The 25067-nt window shown below is 37.1% G+C and overlaps 1 non-coding gene across 1 annotated transcript; it reads left to right on the top strand.

Annotated features, from left to right (window-relative positions):
• The first annotated feature begins 13494 nt into the window (after positions 1-13494).
• Positions 13495-13601, top strand: LOC111827236. The gene has a single exon (XR_002830738.1). It is a non-coding gene; the product is annotated as a U6 spliceosomal RNA (small nuclear RNA).
• The last annotated feature ends 11466 nt before the right edge of the window (positions 13602-25067 follow it).

Raw genomic sequence — 25067 nt, 5'->3', positions numbered from 1 at the left:
GCTGATATAACTCTTAACAGCCCTTGGGTCTTCCAATAAGGACAAAAAGGAAACCTGAGAATTTTTGTATTTGTTTAGGTGGTTTGTTTTGTATAGAATCCAGGAGTTTGAAAGGACCTCATACATTACTTAGTCCAGTCTCTTTTCTATACCCTTGTGGAAACTCAGTGCCCAAGAAGTAAAGAGACTTGCTCAAGGTCATGCAGATAGTGGCAGAGTCAGGACTATAATTGTAATCACCTATTTCCAGCCCAGTGTCCATTTCTTTAATTGCAGCTGAAGTCAGAGTCAGCTCCATTCATATGGTATTATAATTATTACTATTAATAAAAATATCCAACTACTACTACACATCCTATGTTTCAAGCACTGTGCTAAGTGCTTTATATGTATTGTCTTTCATGTTTAAATGACTTCTTTAAAAAAACACACAGCAAACCAGTAGTAATTTACTGTCTTTCTTCTTTCCTCCCAAGAAGAAAATATGAAAACCTTAACATTGTTTGTTAGCATCCTATGATGGCTCCTCTTGGGGTTTGGCTTTGTGGGGTGCTTGCCTTCAGATGTTGCTCAATTTTCTCTCTCACCAAGCTATCCCATGGTTGGTAATAAATATTGTCAATAAGAGAACAAGATTCTAAATTGTTCTTTAAAAAAAATCCTCACCTGATGATGTTTATTGATTTTTTTTAGAGAGAGTGAGAGACAGAAACATTGATGTGAAAGAGAAACATTAATTGGTTGCCTCCTGGACATGCCCTTACTGGGGATCAAACCTGATACCCAGGTATGTACTCTGACTGGGAATCAAACCCACAACCATTGGTGTATGGGACTACACTCCAACCAAATGAGTCACCCAGCCAGGGCCCAATTGTTCTTTGAGCTGGGTTTTTAATCTGAAAAAAATATCAGTCAAATGATCGAATTTACTCATGTATTTATTCCTTCTCATATATTCCCCCTCTATCTTATTTTGAGAATATTATTTTCCCTTAACAAATATCATCTCTCCTTTCCCCTGCAATTTCCTTCTCTGCTTTTGAACAGCTTGCTAGAGGAGCTTTTTTATTCAAGCACAATGGCTATGGCCTTTCTAGGGAAGACAAAGGGCTAAATTAAAGGCACAGCTGGTAAATTGCCACTGGGTGGGGTGCTGAGACTTAGTATTCATTCATTTACCTCTGCCCAGTTGGCTTCCCCTAACTCTCTCTCTTTTCTCATCCCCTGAAGGCTGAAAGTAAAGAATCACCAGGTTCTTCATTTGTATTTCAGGTATCAGGACTATAGCAAATGCATGCCTGAATTTGTCTCCCCTTGGACCAAAGGTGAAAAAGCCCAGAACCATGATCTCAAGAACAGAGGAAATTCAGAATGGAAATATCAACTTTCAGTTACACTTGCAAATCTCTTCCTCTCTTAAAAATACCATACCTCAATTTCTACCTCTGTGAATGCATTATTTTGTTAAATGGAGAGATAATTCACACTGTGAATAAATTATTATGACTCAGTTTAGTGGAGGAAAACTCCTTCACTTGTTCATTTATTCATTCATGCATTCATGGATATTTACCATATTCTAAGCACTATTTTAAACTCTTGGGTAGTAAAGATAAATCATGCAGTCCCTGTCCTTGAGAAGGCATGATTTCTCTAGGGTAACAGCTATTTAATCAGGTTTTGATGCAATATAGCAATTGTGGTGAAAAAGGTACAAAGATGAGAAATGATTGAACTACTGTATTTTGATAAATTGGGGGTGTATGTGTGCTATTTATAAAAGCTAAATGAAAGTTGCTGAGAATGTTTAGATTATCTCTTGCCTTCTCCCTTCCCTTCTGCCCCTGCTCCCTTCAAGCTGTTTTAGAGCAACCATATCTTATAGGAGGGTTCATCTATCCAGAGATAGGCTTGTCAAGAGATTGCAAATTCAACATTTTAATAGAAAAAAACTGTTACCATTTCAAAAAATGTTCAACTACCCTCCTGACACTCCAAAATGTTGGAGCCATACTTTCTTGGGTCACGGGGCAATATTGATACTTTAGAGAAATACAGGATAAGTGCAGTTATAAATTCCCATATTATTAAAATTCATTTTTGGCAGCATAGGAGGGTTCATCTATCCAGAGATAGGCTTGTCAAGAGATTGCAAATTCAACATTTTAATAGAAAAAAACTGTTACCATTTCAAAAAATGTTCAACTACCCTCCTGACAATCCAAAATGTTGGAGCCATACTTTCTTGGGTCACGGGGCAATATTGATACTTTAGAGAAATACAGGATAAGTGCAGTTATAAATTCCCATATTATTAAAATTCATTTTTGGCAGCCTGATTTCATTCAGACCTAGCCTAAATTTCAGATCCTGGAAACAGGTGTATGTTTCAGAGTGTCAAGTAAGTCAGGGGGAGGGGGCTGCTTTGGGAGACTCTATTCTCAGAATTGAGTCATAGGCATAAAATAACCCCAAATGTAAACAAAATAGACAATAAAAATAAAAAATGCTTTCAAAATTTTACTAATATCAGAAAAATGTGAAAATTCTAGGCTGCCTAGGGATGGTTAATTGTGTGAAGTCATCAATGTTACTCTATAATGTTTAATGGGTTTTAAATACTTAAATAAAAATAGAAAACACATGCATATAGTATGTCAGCTACTTAGTATCTTTTTTTTGTTTAGGGATTAAATGGAATGTTGTTGTTTTAATAAATTATTTTTATTGTTGAAAGTATTACAAATGTCCCCTCCCCCCATTAACCCCTTCCACCCTACTCCTGCACACCCCAGATCTTCACCTCACTAGTATCCCTTTCTTGAGGCAACCACTGTGATCAATTTCTTATGTACCTCCTTAGAGATATTCCATGTATATCTATAAGCACATATAATGAAATTATGATAATTATTTTGCTATGGCTACCCAGTTCTCCAAATACCTTTTACTAAAGAATCCACATTCTCCCCACTGATTTGAAATAACTTTATCAAATATAAAATTCTCATATGTATTTGTATCTATTTCTGAATTATGTTTTATTTCATCAACATGACTATAAATTCATGCCAGTACCATACTGTATTTATTTATTTATTTATTTATTTATTTATTTATTTTTATTGTTGAGAGCATTACAGATATCTCCCATTTCCCCCCCTTTGCCTCCCTCCACCCAGCTCCTACTACACCCCAGGCCTTGACTGCACTATTGTCTGTGTCCATGGGTTATACATATCCTATCTAATAAAGAAGGAATATGCTAATTGACCCTCATGCCGTCCCAAAGACGATGGTGCCCACAGCCAACAAGGTGGGAATATGCTAATTGACTGTCACACCCTCAATGATGGTAGCACCCACAGCCAATAAGGAGGGAATATGCTAATTGGCTGCCATGCCCTCAAAGATGGCGGTGCCCACAGCCACAAGATGGCAGCACCCAGTCCCCTCAGCCCCCCAGACGCCCAGGACCGGCCCAAGGTGCAGGCAAGCCTTGGATGGCGGTTGCCCAGCCGCCCAGGGCCAGCCCGAGGTGCAGGCAAGCCTTAGATGGCGGCTTCCCAGACGTCCAGGGCTGCCCGAGGCTCAGATAACCGGGGCCAGCCAAGGCTTGCTCTCCTGGCAGTGGCAGCAGCAGAGGTGTGATGGGGGCGTCACCTTTCCCTGATTGCCAGGTTGCCTCCTGCCCCTGAGGGCTCCCGGACTGTGAGAGGGGGCAGGCCGGGCTGAGGGACCCCCCCTCCAATGCATGAATTTTCATGCACCAGGCCTCTAGTATGCATATAAGTTCTTTGATTACTCTCTTCCCACACTCCCTATCCCCTCTGAGATAGGTCAGTCTGTTCCATGCTTCTATGTTTCTGTACCCATTTTGTTCATCAGTTTATTTATTTGTTAGATTCCACACATAAGTGAGATAATGTGATATTTGTCTTTTTCTGACTGGCTTCTTTCGCTGAGCATAATAATCTTCAGGCATATTTAAGCCATCTCAAAGGGTAAGATATCCTTCTTTTTATAGGTGCATAGTATTCCATTGTGTAAATGTACCACATTTTGTTTATTCACTCATCTACTGATGGGCACTTGGGCTGTTTCCAGATCTTCGCTATTGTAAATGCTGCTGCTATGAACATAGGGGTGCATATTTTGTTTCTGATTGGTGTTTTGGAATTCTTAGGAGATATTCCCAGAAGTGGGATCATTGGGTCAAATGGCAGTTTAATTTTTATTTTTTTGAGGAAACTCCATACTCCTTTCTTTAGTGGCTGTAGCAGTCTGCATTTCCACCCGCGGTGTACAAGGATTCCCTTTTCTCCATATCCTTGGCAGCACTTGTTGTTTGTTGATTTATTGATGGTAGCCATTCTGGCAGGTGTGAGGTGGTATCTCATTATAGTTTTAATTTGCATCTCTCTAATGAGTAATTAGTAATGTTGAGCATTTTTTCATGTGTCTCTTGGCCATCTGTATGTCCTCTTTGGAGAAGTGTCTATTCAGGTCCTTTTCTCCTTTTTAAATTGGATTGCTTATCTTCCTTTTATTGAGCTGTATGGAACCCACTGTATGGGAGAACATATTTGCCAATGATACGTCTGATAAGGGGTTAATTTATAAATTATATAAAGTACCACACTGTCTTAATTACCACACCCAGATTTATAATGCATTTTAATTGAGTAATTCCACACCCCGCATTACTTTTCTTTTTCAGAAAATTTGAGGCTATTCTGAGTTTTAAAATTTATTTTTATATCTTGGTAATTTGTTTTGGATTTATAGAAACCTAACCATGATTTTCCTGCTATTATGTATTCATAGAGGCTAGGTATATAGGTAAATGTGACCAACTACTGATTTTAATTGAGTCAAATATAAATATATAAAATGCATTGTGATATCTTTACAGTTCATGTAAGTGCTTATGAATCAAATATCAGTATGCCTATTCTACTTCTAGCCATGCCAGTTTTAACTGTGAGACCATGGTTAAGGTATTTCACCTCTCTAGGTCTCAGTTTTCTTATTTATAGAAAATCCAATTCTAAAAAATTTATGGTTTAATAACCAAATAACTTGTAAAAGAAAATTTTTTTTTAAAGTTTCCAGGAAAGAAAATTATTCAGAATGTTGGGACTACTATCTATTAATTCCAGTAATTAGTGTTTCAATTCTTTCAGTTCTTGTGATGTAAGTTTCAGCTAGTTCTCCTATGTAGTTCACATGTCTCTTTGTAACACTTACTAATCTTCCTTTTTACCAAAGAGAAAGCCAGGCCTCAGCTCAGTGCTTTCAGTAGGATATGGTCTTTAGTTAAATTTAATATTGTTTTGTGATTGTATTTATGTTTATGGCTATATTCTATACATTGCTAGAAATACTGCTTTTCTAGTCACTATAGTGACCAAGTTTTCTTTTAAAATAAATGTATTTAAGTATAAAAAATTAACTCAACTTCTAGAAAAATGTTAAATAATAATAAACCTGATACACATATAGGAAAAATCATGAAGGTCATTTGAGAATGATTAAAGTTTGGTTAACAATGGGTTATGTGATTGAGGCAAAGACTGGCTAGGTAGTCACCAAATCCAATTTCTTTTTATTTGTCACATAGAAAGATTACATTTTCCAGACTCTCTTATAGTAAACTTGGGGCTAGGTGAGTGAGTTCTGATCCATGGAATGTGAGTGAAAGTGTTGTGTCTCACTTTTAGGCCTGGCTCCTAAAATATCCCATGAATTCCTCTGCTCATCCTCTCTTCCCTTGTCACTAATTGTAGAGTATCTAGTGGAGGACTCTAAGGCCATAGAGGGCAGTGAAGCCAGTAGATGCAAGGAGCCTGAATGCCTGAGTCTCTGTTTGAGGAGAGCTGCCCAGGATTGCTGCTGGGAACATGAAATAACCTTTTACTGCTAAGTCACTGATATTTGGGGATAATTTATTACAGTTACAGCAGTTAGCCTACCCTAATACAGTGACCTCTGAGGACTTAAGTACTTTTCACAATGACTTGCCTATGCATGGAGAATACTTAGTAAATGTTTGTTAAATAAGTGAATTTTGTCCTATTTTAATTTGTCTTTATTCATAATTGTCAAATGGTAATGATTTTAGGTATAGGATTGAGGTTTCAGCTGAAGTCCCAATCCTTGTTTTGTGACACATTAGACAGTTCCAGTATCCTAGATGACCTTAGCATTTTCAAAATAAAATTGGTTTTAATTACTGTTTTAAAATATATGTCCTATAGCACCTTTAAGACCAAGGTGGGTGGGACTGAAAATATGGCACCTTATTGCCCAAAAGACTGAGAGTCTGCCTTAAAATATGAATATGAATTCCATGTTCTTACAGAGTTTCTAAGATTAAATTATTTAAGAGTCTGCTCTAGAGTAGACCATCCCTCTGCCTTCAGAGGGAACTGTTTTTCACCCTCATAGACACAATAGCTGTTTGTAACTTAAAAAATAACAGCAAGCCTCCGGAGGTGAGGTTTCCTTCAGATATTGTATTCTAGGGTCTTAGAAGTTTCATATTCAGGAAACTCTTCTGTGGGGAGGATCAAATAAAATAGTATATATTAAAGTCCTTTGTAAAACATTAAAGTACTATACAACTATAACATTATTGTTAGCCATTGTTCTACTAATAAAGCCCATTTCCTCTTCTTCTGCCCTCTTAATCAGGTAAAACAATTTTCTTCACAGATCACCCACTTAAAAGAATATCACTTGAAAAGCAAGTTAGAAATATCTACATTGCAGATTTAAATGTCCAAGTACTTGAATTAGAGGATATGCTCCTGGAATAGGTGCCATAAGTTAAAATTGAAAAATCAAGGGTAATTTTCCTATAGAGAACACATTATTGGAGGTAGTAAGGTGAAATTGTTTCCCAATTCTGAGCCACATTTTTCTTATCTGTAGAATGTGGGAAATGATAGAACCTCTCACACAGTGCTGTTGTTATGATTAAATGAAATAATGTATGTGGCACACATAAGACAATGTCTGGAACATAAAGAGTGCTCAATAAACAGTAGCTCTAACATTATGATGATGACCATAAGCACAGGCTTTGGAGCCAGACTGCCTAAGTTAAAGTCTTAGCTCTGCCATGTACTAGTTGGGTAATCCTGAAAAAGCTGTTTAAACTCTGTGCCAGATTTCTCTCATTTATAAAATGGGAATGATGATAGGGTCAATGTCATAAGGTTGTTGTGAGGATCAAATGAGACAATATATACCTAGACCTTTCTCCCCATCCACAATGGAACTTCCTGAAAAAGTTGTCTCCCCCTCTGGCCTCTTCTTTCTCATTTCTCACCCTCCACTGGTGATGGTCTCATCAAAGTCACAATTAGCTTCATTGTTCATAAAGCCTATAGACATGTTTGTTCATAAAGCCTATAGACATGTTTGATCTGCATCTTACTTGACCTGTTTGTAGTATCTATCAATAAACCCTGACTGATTTTTTCTGGAAATACTCTTTCCTGTGGTTTCCATGACAGCACCCTCTCTGGGTTTCTTCCTTTACCTCTTCTTTCCTTTTTTTTATTTTCTTTCTTCCTTTCTTCTCTCTCTCTCTCTCTCTCTCCCTCTCCTCTCGTAGTCAGCTTCCTCTGCCTGCCCCATAAACTATCTGTTACTTAGGAATCTGTTTAGGATTCTGATCAGTCTACAAATTCCCTTGGGGTGATTTGTACTGCTCCAATGGCTGATAATTCTCCTTCTAATCTGTGGCTTCATCAGATATATTGAGTTCAAGACCCATATATTCACCTGTTTTATTAATTCACTCTTGAAAAGCTAATAGACAACCAATTCAACATGTACAAAATTGAATGCATCACACAACTCCTATACTTTCTCCCAAGCTTCTCTTCTGTTCCCAGTTAATCATACCAGGAATCTCAGGTCAGATTAGACTATTACCCTTCCATTGCTCTATCAATCTATTCAACAGGTCCTGATGTTTTCACCTGAAGGGGCAGGAGAATATAGTGATTAAGAACAGGGACTGCTACTAGTTGAAGGACCATGGGTAAATAATTTAATCTCTCTAGCCTCAATTTCCTCAGCAGTGACCACCACATAGGGTTCTTGTATGGATCAGGTGATAATGAAAGTAAAGTGCATGCTACACTAAACACTAGCTATTGTTATCAATTGCATCCTTCACAGTTCTCTTTGCCTTGCAGAACTGCTGCAAGGTGGAGACCGGCTGGAATGCTCATCTCATGAGGAAGAAGATGATGATTGGTTCCATCTCTGTGCTTGGGTCATTGCAATATGATTGGCAGGATATATATTTGGCTGACTTTAACCTGCCTTTACATTATCTCTTGAAAAATGTTTTTCGCCGAAACTGGTTTGGCTCAGTGGATAGAGCGTCGGCCTGCGGACTGAAAGGTCCCAGGTTCGATTCCGGTCAAGGGCATGTACCTGGGTTGTGGGCACATCCCCAGTGGGAGATGTGCAGGAGGCAGCTGTTTGATGTTTCTCTCTCATCGATGTTTCTAACTCTCTGTCTCTCTCTCCCTTCCTCTCTGTACCCTTCCTCTCTGTAAAAAATCAATAAAATATATTTTAAAAAAAAGAAAAATGTTTTTCTACCACCTTAGGAGTAAGAAAATGTATATCTATCTATCTATCTATCTATCTATCTATCTATATATATATATTTCTCTTTATCCCCCATTGCCACTGTTGGCCACCTTCATTTTCCACCTGCACTACTGCAACATTCCCCTTGCTGATCAATCTTCTGTGGTCCTCTATCAATCTGTCTTCCACAATACAGCCAGAATGATATTCCTGAAATGTAAATTAGATTATGTCTCTTTCCTACTGAAATCCATTTGATGGCTTACCACTGCCCTCAGGATAAAGTCCAAAATCCTTAACTTCTCCAGTTCACGTCTAGGTACATCATGCCTCTCTATCAGGGTCTTTTCACATCCTTTGAGTAAATCACTTTTCTCCACTGTTATTCCATCTTTTACCTGGAAAGTATTACTAATATCTCAAATCTTGGTTTAGATATCTCTTCCTCCATTTCTGGCCACCTGAGACTGGCTTAAACACCTCTTTATGCTCCCATATTACTCTGGGGTCTTTCACTCCTATGCCCACCTGTCAAACTGAATTAGCATGAACTGTTTCTATGCCTATGTCCTTAAAAATGTAAGTCCTTTTTGGCAGAGAATATGTCATTTTTACTATTGCGTTTTCAGTAATTAACACAGTTCCTGGCTCATGGTAAATGTTCAGTAAACATTTTTGGGAAGTACAAACATATTACCTAAAAGACAATAGCCCATTTTATCTAGAAATGTCATATAGCATAATTTTTTTATTTAACTGCTAGAGGCCCAATGCATGAAATTTGTGCAAGAGTAGGCCTTCCTTCCCCTGGCTGCCAGCACTGGCTTCCCTCTGGCACCCAGGACCCCAGCTTCCCTCGTAGCCCTGGCTTCAGCTGGAAGGTCATCTGGAAGGACATCCAGAAGGATGTCCAGTCTAATTAGCATATTATGCTTTTATTATTATAGACTAGAAGCCCGTTGCACAAAGATTCGCGCAATAGGCCTTCCTTCCCCTGGCTGCTGGCACCGGTTTTCCTCCGGCACCCGGAACCCAGGCCTTTGGTCCGGTCACAGTGGAGAAACCAAGCCTCTTCAGTCTTCAGTATTCAGTCTTCAGTCTTCAGTCTTCACTCTGCTCCTGCATATGCAAATTAACCGCCATATTTGTTGGGTTAATTTGCATAGTTGCTCTGATTGGCTGGTGGGAGTAGCAGAGTGACACCAATTTGCATGTTTCTCTTTTATTAGTGTAGATAAATCATAAACCTGTTCATCTTAAAGTTTTCCAGAGAATATGTAAATCAACATAAGAAGGCAGTAGTAAAATGAAACTCCTTACTCTCCTGAAAGAGTTTTCACATTAACTACCGGTTGTCACTTTTGTATCTCCCACCCATATAAAATTGTTATTTTTCTGGATATAAATATCAGATACTTAATTAAATAAATTCAGTACCTACTACAGGACCCAACAAGAACTGTCATTTGGGGCCCAGAGCCAGAGAGATAATCTGTTATTCCAGAGTATATTTGAAAGCAAACTATTATGATGACATAATTTGTGCACTGGCTGTTGTTGAAATGCTGTAGGAGTACCGTGGGTATGGTTTGCTAAACTCTGGAAGGGAAATCAGAGGAAAATGAACTGCTGTATGGTGAAGAGGAATGCTCACCCCATGAGGGAGAAGAGGATGAGTGGTTCCATCTTTAGCTTGGGTCATTACAATGTGATTGGCAGGATATATATTAACTGACTTTCATCTGCCTCTACACTGTCTCTTGGAAATGTTTTCCTACCACCTTAGGAGCAGGAAAAATGTATCGAAAGCCAAATTTTACAGGCAATACTGTGAAATTGGACTTGTTAGTAATGTATCATGCTCAGAGTATTTCCATTATAGCCTGGTGAACTCATAACATACTTTTTCTGTTGTGACTTTATTTTGTATTTTAAACTCTTAAGAAGTAATATATGAGACACAGGATGTAGCCAAGAACTGGAAGAATCTTGGCCAAATCTCAGAGGCCACCCAGTCAGAACTTTTCTAGAACTTGGGATCTGAACTGAGGTGTTTGAATCCCCAGGGCCCAGGCCAGTTAGCACTTAAAGACTGAGCTGTAGCTATGGAAGGGTGTGTGTGTGTGTGTGTGTGTGTGTGTGTGTGTGTGTGTGTGCGAACGCATGTGTGAATGCAAAAGAAAATATATGCTAATAGATACATAATCAGCTCTCACCCAAATTGTCAAACCCTCATCTTTGTAAACAAAAATTTTATATTTTCTATGAACTGTGTGAGGTACTGAATTTCCTTCATTAAGGATCTGATGTTTGCAGCCAGAAAAATAATAATTGTGAGTTTGTGTGTCTCCATGTGTGTGCTATAAAAGTGACAACTGGTGGCCAGTGAGAAAACTCCTGGAAGAATTCACCTCAGAATATATCCAAATTAATGTCACCTGGTGTCTCTCAGCACTCTCCTTCTAGTTGTTTATTTGTTTTTAAAATCTGTATTGTTGAAAACATTATATATGTCCCCGCTTTTCCCCACTGACCCATTCTAGCCCACTCCCACCCCCTACTCCTGTTTAAAGGTGATGAAATCAGGGCAAAAAGAATACTTGTCTCCCTTTCAATCACATATCTAAGTTGGAATTCATGCCACGCACTACTAAAGTTCCTTTCTGGAAAGAACGTCACTCACTTTGAAATAGCAGTTTAGAAAACCAGAAGCTCAGCAGCTATGGAATTTCCTCTCTTTCCTCCTATCCATCCCAGCATCACAGACATGCCAAAGCGGTGAGAAATAAGTCACAGGAAAGAATCCTGTTCTTGGAAAAGGGAGCCTAGTCCAGCAGCTGGTGGAGGATGTGCTCCATTCTAGTGAGACATTTTTTCAATCATATAGAAAAAGATTGTTTTCTTTTGAAAAAATAAAAATTTAAAATTTTAACACTATCAGTACTAAGGTTTATATATGAGTATTGGCTTTTTAATTCCAAAACATATTGGGACTATTAGAAGATTCAAGAAAATGTGGAACCATTATAGACTATTTTTCAAAGTATTTTTTTCAAAGTTCTCTTGCAGATTAAAAATTTTGATGAAGAAGGTTCTTCATGGATTGACCTGGCCCCCGTTTAGCTGACTTGGAAAAGGCCTTAGACACATCACATATTTGTATAATTGGAACCAGAGAGGGAGCCAGATTTTTTGGTGCTTAATGCATTTAAACATTTTTTGGGGGGTATATTTCTAAAAAATAATACAAAAATACCTTAGCTTTGTAAACTTTGTAATAACACATAACCATGTGGACAAATTGCAAGGGCCCCTTCTAGTTATGGGTCTTGAAACTTAAACTACATTAGCTTCATAGTAAATCTTCCTGTGTTTCCAGCATTTTGAAAGGTGCTCATGTGCTCAGTAGAAAGGATGCAAGGAGGGTAGAGAAAGGCATGTTGGTGATGATGAATGTCAGTGTAGTAAAAGCAAGAAAATAAACCCCAAATTGTTTAAAGAAGTGGGAACTCTCCATAGTACATGAAGAAAACACTAAATTCTTAAAAATGTTCAAGGCAAGTTGGTCTCTACTCTCACACATAATTAGATTTGTTATATGTTTTTGTTCTCTTGGTCTAGTCTCAAAAAATACTGTTCTGTTTCTTTATGATCTTCCATGGATAGAATTGGTACAATCCTAAGATAGCTACTTAAAAAACTCTTCATTGCCGAGATGGGAAATGTCCACATTAGTGTTCATCTCTGTGCATACTGCTCTCTTATTTAACCTCACAAACTTTACTTTTGAATGTTATTTGATTGCCTGAAGGAGGAAAATTACCTCATGTACTAAAAGCTTATTATTAACCAGCATTTTAAGGGTTAGAGAATTTAATGGTATTACATGAGTTTTGATTCATGAAGGTATTAAAATGGTATCCTTTTTTGATCCAAATACATTTGTCTTTATTTTTTGTTTATTTATTTTTATTGTTGACACTATTACAGATGTATCCCACTATCCTCTCCCCTTTGCCCTTGTAAAACTTGGACGTAACTTATGAAGTGGTTATATATCCTTTTAAAAAGCCAACATTCCACAAATCACAACATAGAAAGTAGCTAATTATTTTTGGAAAACCAGGGGAAATTTTAAAATACATTTACCAAATGTGAAATATGTGCACTGTTGGAACCACCATTTTCCATGAACAGTAGTTGTGTTAGGTAATTTAATCATGTAGCTTTAGTTGTAAGGAGCAATTTCAGGGGACAATTTATTTCTTGAAAGGCTTCTAAAATATAAGTGGCTGTTTTTTAAAGAAAACCTGCTGTATAAAAACCCAAACTTTACAAAATTAGGAACTTAAGGGGAGATAAATGACATAATAAGTTATTATTTTCTTTAAAAGAGTAACAGAGTTTCTTTAAATAACATATTTCTCTAGTGTAGTTCTAATGTAGTAGGAAGACACTTTTTACAGCCTTGGCTTCAAGCTGGCTGTGCTCTTGGAAAGCCTGTTCTTCACCTCTCTTAGACACAGTTTTTTCTTTGGCAGAATAGGGATTACAACCTGCTAGATTAATTGTTTTGAGGATTTAATGAGATACTGTGTGACAACATGACCAACATAGTGCCTGACATGTGACAATTACTTTATAAATGCTATCTGAAAGTACTGATTTAGAATATTTCTTGTAAGCGGATTTACTTCTCTGGGTATTTTTACTTATTTCTTGGATAAATTTTTTGGTTGTTGTTTTAGGTTTACTAATGACATTTATTATGGTAAGAATGAGAAATACACTTATGCACATTTTAGTGAAAGTATTTTTAGTGAGCTGTTTTTAATAGCATTTCATAAATCCATTTATTAGAAATAAACCCCAGAGCTCACTTCAGCAGCACGAATACTAAAATTGGAATGATACAGAGAATATTAGCATGGCCTCTGTGCAAGGATGACCTGCAAATTCGTGAAGCATTCCATATTTTTACATCAGGCCAGAAGGGAATGGAATGAAGTATACAAAGTGATGCAAAGCAAGGGACTGAAATAAAGAATACTCTACCCACCAAGGCTATCATTCAAAATTTAAGGGGAAATCAGGAGTTTTGCAGGCAAAAAAAAAAATAATGCTAAGGGAGTTTATTACCACCAAGCCAGCAATGTAAGAAATGCTAAAGGGACTGCCAAAAAAAGAATATATAGAAAGAGAAGAAGGAACAGAGGCATAAAGAGTAAAAATGGCAACAAACAAGCACCTATCAATAATAACCTTACATGTAAATGGATTAAATGCTCAAATTAAAAGAAATAGGGTAGCTGAATGGTTAAGAAAACATGACCCATATATATGCTGTCTACAAGAGACTCACCTCAGAACAAAGGACTCACACGGACTGAAAGTCAAGGGATAGAAAAATATTTTTCAGGCAAATGGAAATGAAAAAAAGCTGGGGTAGCAATACTTATATCTGACAAAATACACCTCAAAGTGAATGCCATAGCAAGAGATAAAGAAGGCCACTTCATAATACTAAAGGGAGCAATTCATCAAGAGGTTATAACTCTGGTAAACATATATGCACCCAATGCAGGAGCACCCAAATACATAAAAAAAAACTTCTGGAAGATATCAAGGAAAAGATCGACAGCAATAAAATCATAGTAGGGGACTTTAATACCCCATTGACACCACTGGATAAATTCTCTAGATAAAAATCAACAAAGAAACAGCAATCCTAAACAAATCACTAGATCAGATGGAATTAATTGACATCTTCAGAACATTTCACCCAAAAGGTATGGAATATACATTCTTCTCAAGTGCACACAGGACATTTTCAAAGATAGACCACATATTAGGACACAATCAAAGCCTCTACAAATTCAAGAAGATTGAAATAATATCAAGCATCTTCTCAGACCACAATGGCATAAAATTAGAAATCAACTACAATAAAAACAATCTAATACACGGAGGCTAAATAGCATGCTATTAAACAACAAATGGGTTACCAAAGAGATCCAAGAAGAGATAAAAAAGACATTCTGGAAACAAATGAAAATGAAGTCACAACAATCCAAAATCTATGGGACACAATGAAAGCAGTCTTGAGAGGGAAGTTCATAGATCTACAGGCCTACCTCAAAAAAAAAAAAAAAAAGAAAGAAAGAAAGAAAGAAAAACTGGTAATATGCTATCTAATCCTACAACTTAAAGAACTAGAAAGAGAGCAAGAAGAAAAGCCTACACTAAGTAAAAGGAAGGAAATAATAAAGATCAGAGTGGAAATATAAGACATAGAGACGTAAAAAAAAAGATACAAAAGATCAATAAACCGAGAGCTGGATCTTTGAAAGGATAAACAAGATTGATAAACCTCTAGCCAGGCTCACCAAGAAACAAAGAGAGAGAGAGGACTCAAATAAACAAAATGAGAAATGAAAGAGGTGAAGTAATAAGTGATCCTACAGAAATACAAAGGATTGTAAAAAAAAATACTACAAACAACTCTATTCCAACAAATTGGACAACCTAGATGAAATGGACATATTCTTAGAAAAATACAATCTTCCAAAACTCAATCAGAAAGAATGAGAAAACCTGAATAGGCTGAAAATAACTGATGAAAATGAAGCAGTAAAAACAACAACAAAAAAAAAAACAACTTCCAGCAAATCAAAGCCCTGTTCTGGATGGCTTCACAGGGGAGTTTTACCAAACATTCAAAGAAGAACTAACACCGATCATACTCAGACTATTCCAAAAAATTCAAGAGGAAGGAACACTTCCAAGCTCTTTCTATGAAGCCAGCATCACCCTAATCCCAAAACCAGCTAAAGAAACTACAAAGAAAGATAATTACAGGCCAATATCCCTCATGAACATAGATGCCAAAATCCTAAAAAAAATATTAGCAAATCACATCCAGCAATACGTTAAAAAGATCATAAACCATAACCCAGTGGGATTTATTTTGGGGATGCAGGCTGGTACAATATCCACAAATCAATAAATGTGATACATCACATAAACAGATTCAGACAAAAACCACATGGTCATATCAATTGATGCAGAAAAAGCATTTGACAAAGTTCAACACCCTTTTTTGATAAAAACTCTCAGCAAACTAGGAATAGAGGGATCATATCTCAACATAATAGATGCCTGATTTGACAAACCTATAGCCAACATCATACTCAATGGGCAAATATTAAAACAATCCCCTAAGAACAGAAACAAGACAGGGATCCCAACTTTCACCAATCCTGTTTGCCATAGTATTGGAAGTGCTAGCCATGGAAATCAGACAAGAAAAAGAAATATAAGGTATCCAAATTGGAAAAGAAGTATGACATGACATGATACTGTACATAGAAAATCCTAAAGACTCCATCAAAAACTACTAGATTTAATAAATGAATTCGGCAACGTAGCAGGATACAAAATTAATACCCAGAAATCTATGGCATTTTTATATACCAATAATGAACTCACAGAAAGAGAAACTAAAAACCAATTCCATTTACCATTGCAACAACAACAAAAAATTAAGATATTAGGAATAAACTTAACTAAGGAGGTAAAAGACTTGTACTTAGAAAACTACAGGACATTGAAAAAAGAGATAAAGGAAGACATAAACAAATGGAAGAATATACCGTGTTCATGGACTGGTAGAATTAACATCGTTAAAATGTCCATACAATGCCAAAAGCAATCTATAGATTCAATGCAATCCCCATTAAAATACCAATGGCATATTTCACAGACCTGGAACAAACTCTCCAAAAATTGATATGGAATAAAAGAAGAACCATAATAGCCATAGCAATCCTGCAAAAGAAGAACAACGTTGGAGGAATCACAATACCAGATATCAATCTATATTACAAATCCACTGTTCTCAAAACTGCCTGGTACTGGCACAAGAACAGACATATAGACCAATGGAACAGAACAGAGAACCCATAAATCAACCCAAGCCATTATGCTCAATTAATATTTGACAAAGGAGACAAGAGCATACAGTGGAGTCAAGACAGTCTCTTCAATAAATGGTGTTGGGAAAATTAGACAAATACATGCAAAAAAATAAGTGAAACTAGACCGCCAACTTACACCATACACAAAAATAAGCTCAAAATGGATAAAAGACTTAAATGCAAGGCAGGAACCCATAAAATCTTAGAAGAATCCATAGGCAACAAAATATCAGACATCTGTCATATCAATATCTTTACTGATACATATAGTAAGACAATGGAAACTAAGAAAAAATAAACAGATGGGACTACATCAAAATAAAAGCTTCTGTACAGCAAAAGAAACCATCAACAAAACAACAAGAAAGCCTACTGCATGGGAGAGCATATTTGCCAATGTTACATCTGGTAAGGGTTTAATCTCCAAAATGTATAGGGAACTCATACAACTTAACAAATGGAAGATAAAAATCCAACCAAAAAGTGGGCAAAGGACCTAAATAGACACTTTTTGAAAGAGGACATACAGAAGGCCAAGAGACACATGAAAACATGCCCAAAGTCACTACTCATCTGAGAGATGCAAATCAAAATGACAATGAGGTACCATCTCACAACTGTCAGAATGGCTATCATCAACAAATCAACAAACAACAAGTGCTGGCAAGGATGTGCAGACTTGTGCAGCCACTGTGGAAAACAGTATGGTGTTTCCTCAAAAAAATTAAAAATGTAACTCCCATTTGACCCAGTAATCCCACTTCTAGAAATATATCCTAAGAAATCAGAAGCACTAATCAGAAAGGATATATGCACCCCTATGTTCATAGCGCACAATTTACCATAGCTAAGATTTGGAAACAGCCTAAGTGCCCATCAGCAGATGAGTGGATTAAAAAACGGTGGTACATCTACACAATGGAATACTACGCTGATGTAAAAAATAAAGAACTCTTACCATTTGCAACAGCATGGGTGGACCTGGAGTGCATTATGCTAAGGGAAATAAGCCAGTCCAAGAAAGATAAGTATTACATGATCTCACTCATTTGTGGAATATAATGAACAAAATAAACTGATGAACAAAAATAGATCCAGAGACATAGGAGCATTGAATAGACCATCAAACCTCAGAGGCAGGGCAGGGGAGGGTGGAAGGGGTGGGGAGAGGACTTGTATGCATGCATATAAGCATAACCAGTGGACACAGACAGTAAGGGTATGAGGGCATGTGCTGCTGGGTAGAAGTGGGTGAGGAGAGGTTAATGTGGGTAAAAGGAGACATATGTAATACTTTCAACAATAAAGAATTTTAAAAAATACACTCCAAAAGTAGTACTTTCAAATAACTAGATAAAATTTATTTTTGAGTGTTCCAAAATGGTGGCAGAGTAAATGGAAGCTACACTGACACTCTGCCAGGACTAACCTGGAATTGTAACTAAAATACAGAAAAACCATATTGAATAATCAACTGAATACTAGCTGGAGAGAACCCTGATAATCAAGGATAGAAAGTGGAGACCACTTAGAGAATGGTAGGAAATGCTGGACGGGCTCCCACAGACAGCAGCTGACGTTCTGAAGCCATATCTCAGCTGGGGAGGGGGCGTTCCCACTGAGAACTCTGGGGTCTAAACCCCCTACTTGGTTCCCCAGCCCAGAGAACCAGTACTGAGAAGAAAGATGCCTACATAACATCTGGCTGTGAAAAGCAGCAGGGTTGTTGTTTGCCAGGTAGAAATGGCTGGAAATGCAGACACCCTTTTAAAGGGCCAGTGCACAAAATTTAATGTGAAGCCACTCACCTTGGACTCTAGCAGAGGGAGGATAGAGTGGATTAGAGCTGTGTGAGGAGAATCCAGGGTTGGGGGCTCTGGGGTTAGAACTCAGAAGGTAGCCTACCCGGTTTCCAGTGCTGAGTTATTCCCTCATACTGCAGAGAACAACTTTCTCCAGCAGACATTTACCATCCAGGCAGCTTTTGCCTGAGTGGGTTTCGGGGAGTGGTTGCCCCACCCCAATGGAAAACCTCTAGCCCCACTGTGTGGTCAATTGCCTGAGGCTAACCAAGACTGAATAACAATCAGACTGTAGGAAGAGGCTGATCTCTGGAGGCTTTGAGTCTTTGCCTGATCTCCTTTAGGGCCCAGGGCAGGAAAAACAGACGTTGGTGCACATCTCGGTCCTTTCGAAATGCACCCACTCCAGCAGAGGGAGCCACAAGCTATGGATTGCTGATAGCTCCAAAGGACCAGTACAAACAGCATCTGACATTGTCCTGCACCAGAGATTGGGAGTTGTAGCAGATATAACTAATACATAGACACAAATCCAAACAACCAGCCAAAATGGGGAGATAAAAACAAGCCCCAAATGAAAGAATGAGGGAATTCTCCAGAAAAAGAGCTAAATGAAATGAAGATAAGAAATGTATCAGATATAGAGTTCAGAATAATGATTGCAAGGATGCTCAAAAGCATGAAAAAAGATATAGAAACTATGAAAAAAGACCAGTTGGAAATGAAGGATGCCATAGCACTAACAAAAAGCACATTGAAAGGAATACACAAAAGATTAGGAGGATTGGATCAGTGAATTAGAAGACAGGGAAGAAAAAAATCACTCAATCAGAGACAGAGACCCCCCCCCCAAAAAAAACACAATTAAAAAACAGGACAGCTAAAGGGAGCTGTGGGACAACATGAAACAACAATATTCATGTTATAGAAGTACCAGAGGGTATCATAGGCATACCAGAGGGTACCATAGAAGTACCAGAGGGATAGAGAACCTGTTTGAAGAAATAATGTCAGAAAACTTCCCTAACCTGGTGAAGGAAAAATTCACACAATTTCAGGAGACACAGAGAATCCCAACAAGAAAAACCCAAATAGGTCCATACCCAGACACATCATAATTAAAATGCCAAAAATTAAAGACAAAGAAAGAATCTTAAAGGCAGCAAGAGAAAAGAAATTTGTTGCCTACAAAGGAGCTCCCATAAGGCTGTTAGCTGAGTTTTCATCAGAAACTCTACAGGCCAGAATGGAATAGCATGAAGTATTCAAGGTAATGAAAAGCAAGGATCTGAAACCAAGATTACTATATTCAACAAGGCTATCATTCAAAATAGATGGTGAAATAAAGAGTTTCCCAGGCAAAAATATGCTAAAGGCATTTATCACCACCAAACCAGCACTGCAAGAAATGCTGTAAGAAGAAAAAGAGAGAGAGAGAGAGAGAGAGAGAGAGAGAGAAAGAATAAAAATGGCAGTAAATAAGTACCTATCAATAATAACGTTAAATGTAAATGGCCTACATGCTTTAATCAAAAGACAAAGGGTAGTGAATAGATTAAAAAAAACATGACCCAAATATATGCTATCTACAAGAGACCCACTTCAGAACAAAAGACTCACACAGGATGAGAGTGAAGGGATGGAAAAAATTTCCATGCAAATGGAAATGAAAAAAAAAAAAGCTGGGTTAGCAATACTTATATCTGATAAAATAAAATTCAAGTTAAGGCCATCACAAGAGATAATAAAGGTCACTACATAATACTAAAGGTATCAATCCAACAAGGGAACATAATCCTGGTCAATATATATGTAACCAATATAAGAGTACCTAACTATCTAAAAAACAAACAAACAAACAAACAAACAAAAACTTCTGGAGGACTTTAAGGGGGAGATCAACAGTAATATAGTCATAGAAGGTGACTTTAATACCCCACTGAATTCGATGGATAAATCTTCCAGACAAAAAATTAACAGACACTGTGACTCTAAATGACACACTGGATCAGATGGATTTAATTGAAATTTATAGAATATTTCACCCAAAGCTGCAGAATATACATTCTTCTCAAGTGTACACGGGTCTTTCTCAAAGATAGACCACATGTTAGGACACAGAACAAAGCTCTACAAGTTCAAGAAGATTGAAATCATGTCAAAACAAATGTACTACTCTTTGTAATATTTTAAGCAATAAAAAAGAAAAAAAGATTATGTAAAAGGTATTTATAAGAATATAATAAAATCACAGAAGTAAAAAAAAAAAAAGAATCTTCTCAGGTCACAATGGAATGAAATTAGAAATCAACTACAGTAAAAACACTCAAAAACATTCAAACACATTGAGGCTAAATAGCATGTTATTATACAATGAATGGGTTACCAATGAGATCAAGAAAGAAATCAAAAGCTTCCTGGAAACAAATGAAAATGAATACACAACAACCCCAAATCTCTGGGACACAGCAAAAGTAGTCCCGAGGGCATATAGATCAATGGAACAGAACAGAGACCCCAGAAATCAACCAAAGCCATTAAACTCAATCAATATTTGACAAAGGAGGCAAAAACATACAATGGGGTAAAGATAACCTCTTCAACAAATGGTGTTGGGAAATTTGGACAGATACCTGCAAAAAAAAAAAAAAAAAAAAAGAAAAAGAAAAAGAAAAGAAAAGAAGAAAAAGAAAAAGAAACTAGATCTCCAACTTACCTCACACACAAAAATAAACTCAAAATGTATAAAAGACTTAAATGTAAGTCATGAAACCATAAAAATCCTAGAAATCCATAAGCAGCAAAATCTCAGACATCCTTCATTGCAATATGTTTTTAGATATATCTCCTAGGGCAGTGATGGCGAACCTATGACACGCGTGTCAGAGGTGACACGCGAACTCATTTTTTTGGTTGATTTTTCTTTGTTAAATGGCATTTAAACATATAAAATAAGTATCAAAAATATAAGTCTTTGTTTTACTATGGTTTCAAATATCAAAAAATTTCTATATGTGACACAGCACCAGATTGTTAGGGTTTTTCAAAATGCTGACACGCCGAGCTCAAAAGATTCACCATCACTGTCCTAGGGAAAAGGAAATAATGGAGAAAATAAATAAATGGGACTACATCAAAATAAAAAGCTTCTGCACAGCAAAACAAACAAACAAACAAAAACCCCATCAAATGAAAAGGGAACCCACTGTATGGAAGAACATATTTGCCAATAATACATCTGATAAGGGGTTAATATCCAAAATATACAAGGAACTCATACAACTTAACAAAAGGAAGACAAACAACCCAATTAAGAATTGGGCAGAAGACCTGAATAGACATTTCTCCAAAGAGAACATACAAATGGCCAAGAGACATATGAAAAAAATGCTCAAAGTCACATATTAGAGAAATGCAAATTAAAACCACAATGAGATATCACCTCACACCTGTCAGAGTGGCTATCATCAATAAATCAAGAAACAGCAAGTGCTGGCAAGGATGTGGAGAAAAGGGAACACTAGTGCACTGCTGCTGGGAATGCAGATTGGTGCAGCCACTGTGGAAAACAGTATGGAGTTTCCTCAAAAAATTAAAAATGGAACTTCCACTTGACCCAGCAATCCCACTTCTGGGAATATACCCTAAAAAACCTGAAACGCCGATCAGAAAGAATATGTACACTCCTATGTTCATAGCAGCATTATTTACAACTAGAGGCCTGGTGCATGAAATTCATGCACAGTAGGGTCCATAGTCCTGGCTAGTGATCAGGGTCGATCTGGGCCTTCTGGCTGCCAGCCGGGGTTTTCCTTTGTTTTGAGCTGCCCCCCTGGTGGTCAGCACACATTATAGTAAGCGATCAAACTCCTGGTCTCCCGGTCGAATTCCCAAGGGGACACTTTGCATATTAGCCTTTTGTATACGTAGATAGCTAAGATTTGGAAACATCCCAAGTGCCCATCAGTAGATGAATGGATAAAAAAGCTGTGGGACATTTACATAATGGAATACTATACAGCTATAAAAAATAGGGATCTCTTACACTTTGGGACAGTATAGATGGATCTGGAGAATATTATGCTAAGTGAAATAAGCCAATCTAAGAAAGAAAGACAAATATCACATGATCTCACTTATTTGTGGAATCTAATGAAAAAAATGAGTTGACCAACAAAATAAGACCTGAAGCATGAAGGCATGGAACTGACTGACATACCGTGATGTGGGGTTGGGTAAGACAAGAAGAGATAAACTAAATACCTTATATATTTAATATGCATAGCCCATGGACATGGGCAATAGGGTGGTGAAGATCTGGGGGTAGTTGGGTAGGGCCTGGGAGGAGGGGGGTAAAAGGCAGGAGAATGGGAGACATCTGTAATACTATCAATAGTAAAAAATATTAAAAAATATTAATTGAGCATAATGGCTTGGGTCAATTTCTGGGTTCTTTGTTCTGTTCCATTGATGTCTATAGGCCTGTTCTTGTGCCAGTACCAGACTGTTTTGATTACAGTGGCTTTGTAATATAGCTTGATATCTGGTATTGTGATCCCTTCAACTTTGTTCTTCTTTCTCTAGATAGCTGCAGCTATACCAGGTCTTTTTTGGTTCCATATACATTTTTTTGAATATTTGTTCTAGATCTGTGAAATATGCCTCCCACACATGTGCTCTGACTGGAGCTTGGGATCAAAACCTGCAACCCAGGTATGTCCCCTTGACTGGAAATCGAACCATGACACTTTGGTGAATTATTTGTTCCAGTTCTGTGAAACACATCATTGATATTTTGATAGGAATTGCATTGAAACTATAAATTGCTTTGTATATTATGAACATTGTAATGATAATACTTCTTCTTATCCATTAGCATGTTATATGCTTTCATTTACTTGTATATTTTGCAATTTCTTTCTTCAGTGTCCTAATATTTTCTGAGTACAGATATTTTACCTCTTTGCTTAAATTTATTCCTAGGTATTTGTTTGATATGATTGTAAATGGAATTATTTTCTTAATTTCTCTTTCTGATAGCTCATTATTGATGTATGAAAATGAAAGTTCTTCTTCTTCTGAAGAGACCTTGCCACTCTCACTCTTTGTCTCCTCATTTTTCACTCTAGAACAGGTTTACTTAGCTCTCACAGTGTCCCGCTTTTTCTCTTTAACACTTAGCACAACTGTAACTGAAGTATGGTAGCAATCATCTCAGGTAGAAACTGTAGTTTAACTTTAACCCTGCTGTTTGGCTTCTGTACTTATTTGCTTTGTTTAACAATAGAAAAGTTACTTTGATTTTCTGAATTATATAAATCATCCCCTTCGATTGAATACCCTATTGATTGTAATGTGAATACCCCATTGGTTGTGGTCATACTGGTTTTAGAAAGCACATTCTTCTGTACCTGGGAACTAGGACAGCACAATTATCCCAAGACCCAAGGGCTCCAGGTAATGTGTCCCTGTCGACTCAGTGTTCCCAAGACCCTAGGGCTCTAGATAATGTGTTTCTGTCAACTCAGTGATCTGGAGACCCAAAACTATAATTTAACTAATATGCTCAATTCTGCTTCTGTAAACTGCTTTGTGCAAACCAGATTCCTCATTCCAAACCCTGGGATGTAATCAATACCTTTGTGATCTTTACCTATATAAATCTGATGTTGGGGCTGGGGAGGGCACTGCGAGATTTGGGAGAGCGAAATGTCCCCTCGTCATCCCGGATTTGCAATAAATGTGACTCCTTAATTCGACTTCTTGAGACGTCCTTGTGTGATTCGCGGGGTACATTACAACATAACTAAATAATTATTTCTGTCATCAATTGTTTAATATTTGTCCCCTTAACTAGATTGTAAGCTCCAGGAGAACAAGGATTGTGTATATATTGTTGTAATTTTATCCTTGGCAACTTCAAACTACCTGGAACATATTATATGCTAATTCAGAGTTGGTTGAATTAATTAAGGAGAGGAAGAGCACAACATAGTATATTGCAAAATGGGCACACTTATGTGGACCTCACAAAGTTATTGAGAGAATTACATCAAAGAGGATGCACATAGATACACATAGTAGGTGCTCAGTAGATGTTCTAAAGAGCACCTAAACTATTTATAGATTTGGTGAGGTATTTTTGTTGGGTGTGTTAGAGTGGAAGAGAATGAGAAAATATTGTATTAGACATCTAAAAATAATTTCATATTATCTACTGTAGCTTACCAATATTTGTTCTACAGTCATGCTATGCACATAAAAGATATTTTCTCCTGACAATATAGTCTTCTACTTAAATATAAACTCTTCTATTCATTTCCCAGGTTCTGTGAAGATAGTTTATCACAGGAGCAGGCAGTATGTCTGTTGGCTCTTTCATGGTTGAAATATATTTTGGAAAAACTAGATTCTACTATGTGAGCTGACAGAATTTTCCAAAAATCAAGATGGCTAATAGTAATAGGGAAAAATATCTAATTTCTATTTTAAGGTGTGGTAAGAATCTTAGAGATGTAGGTGAAAAACTTGTAAAAACTGGTTTTCTACTCAGACTTCAAATCATTTGGATTCTAATGGGATCTGTTAAAAACTCTAGGAGAGAGGGCTTGGGGGAATCACAGTGGAATATGACTGATCTGAAAGCCTTTGTGAGGAGCCCTGAATC

The sequence above is a fragment of the Myotis lucifugus genome, unplaced genomic scaffold (genome assembly GCF_000147115.1).
Source record: "Myotis lucifugus unplaced genomic scaffold, Myoluc2.0 scaffold_2, whole genome shotgun sequence".
In the NCBI taxonomy this organism is placed as follows: Eukaryota; Metazoa; Chordata; class Mammalia; order Chiroptera; family Vespertilionidae; genus Myotis; species Myotis lucifugus.
This window is presented reverse-complemented; position numbering and strand designations above follow the sequence as displayed.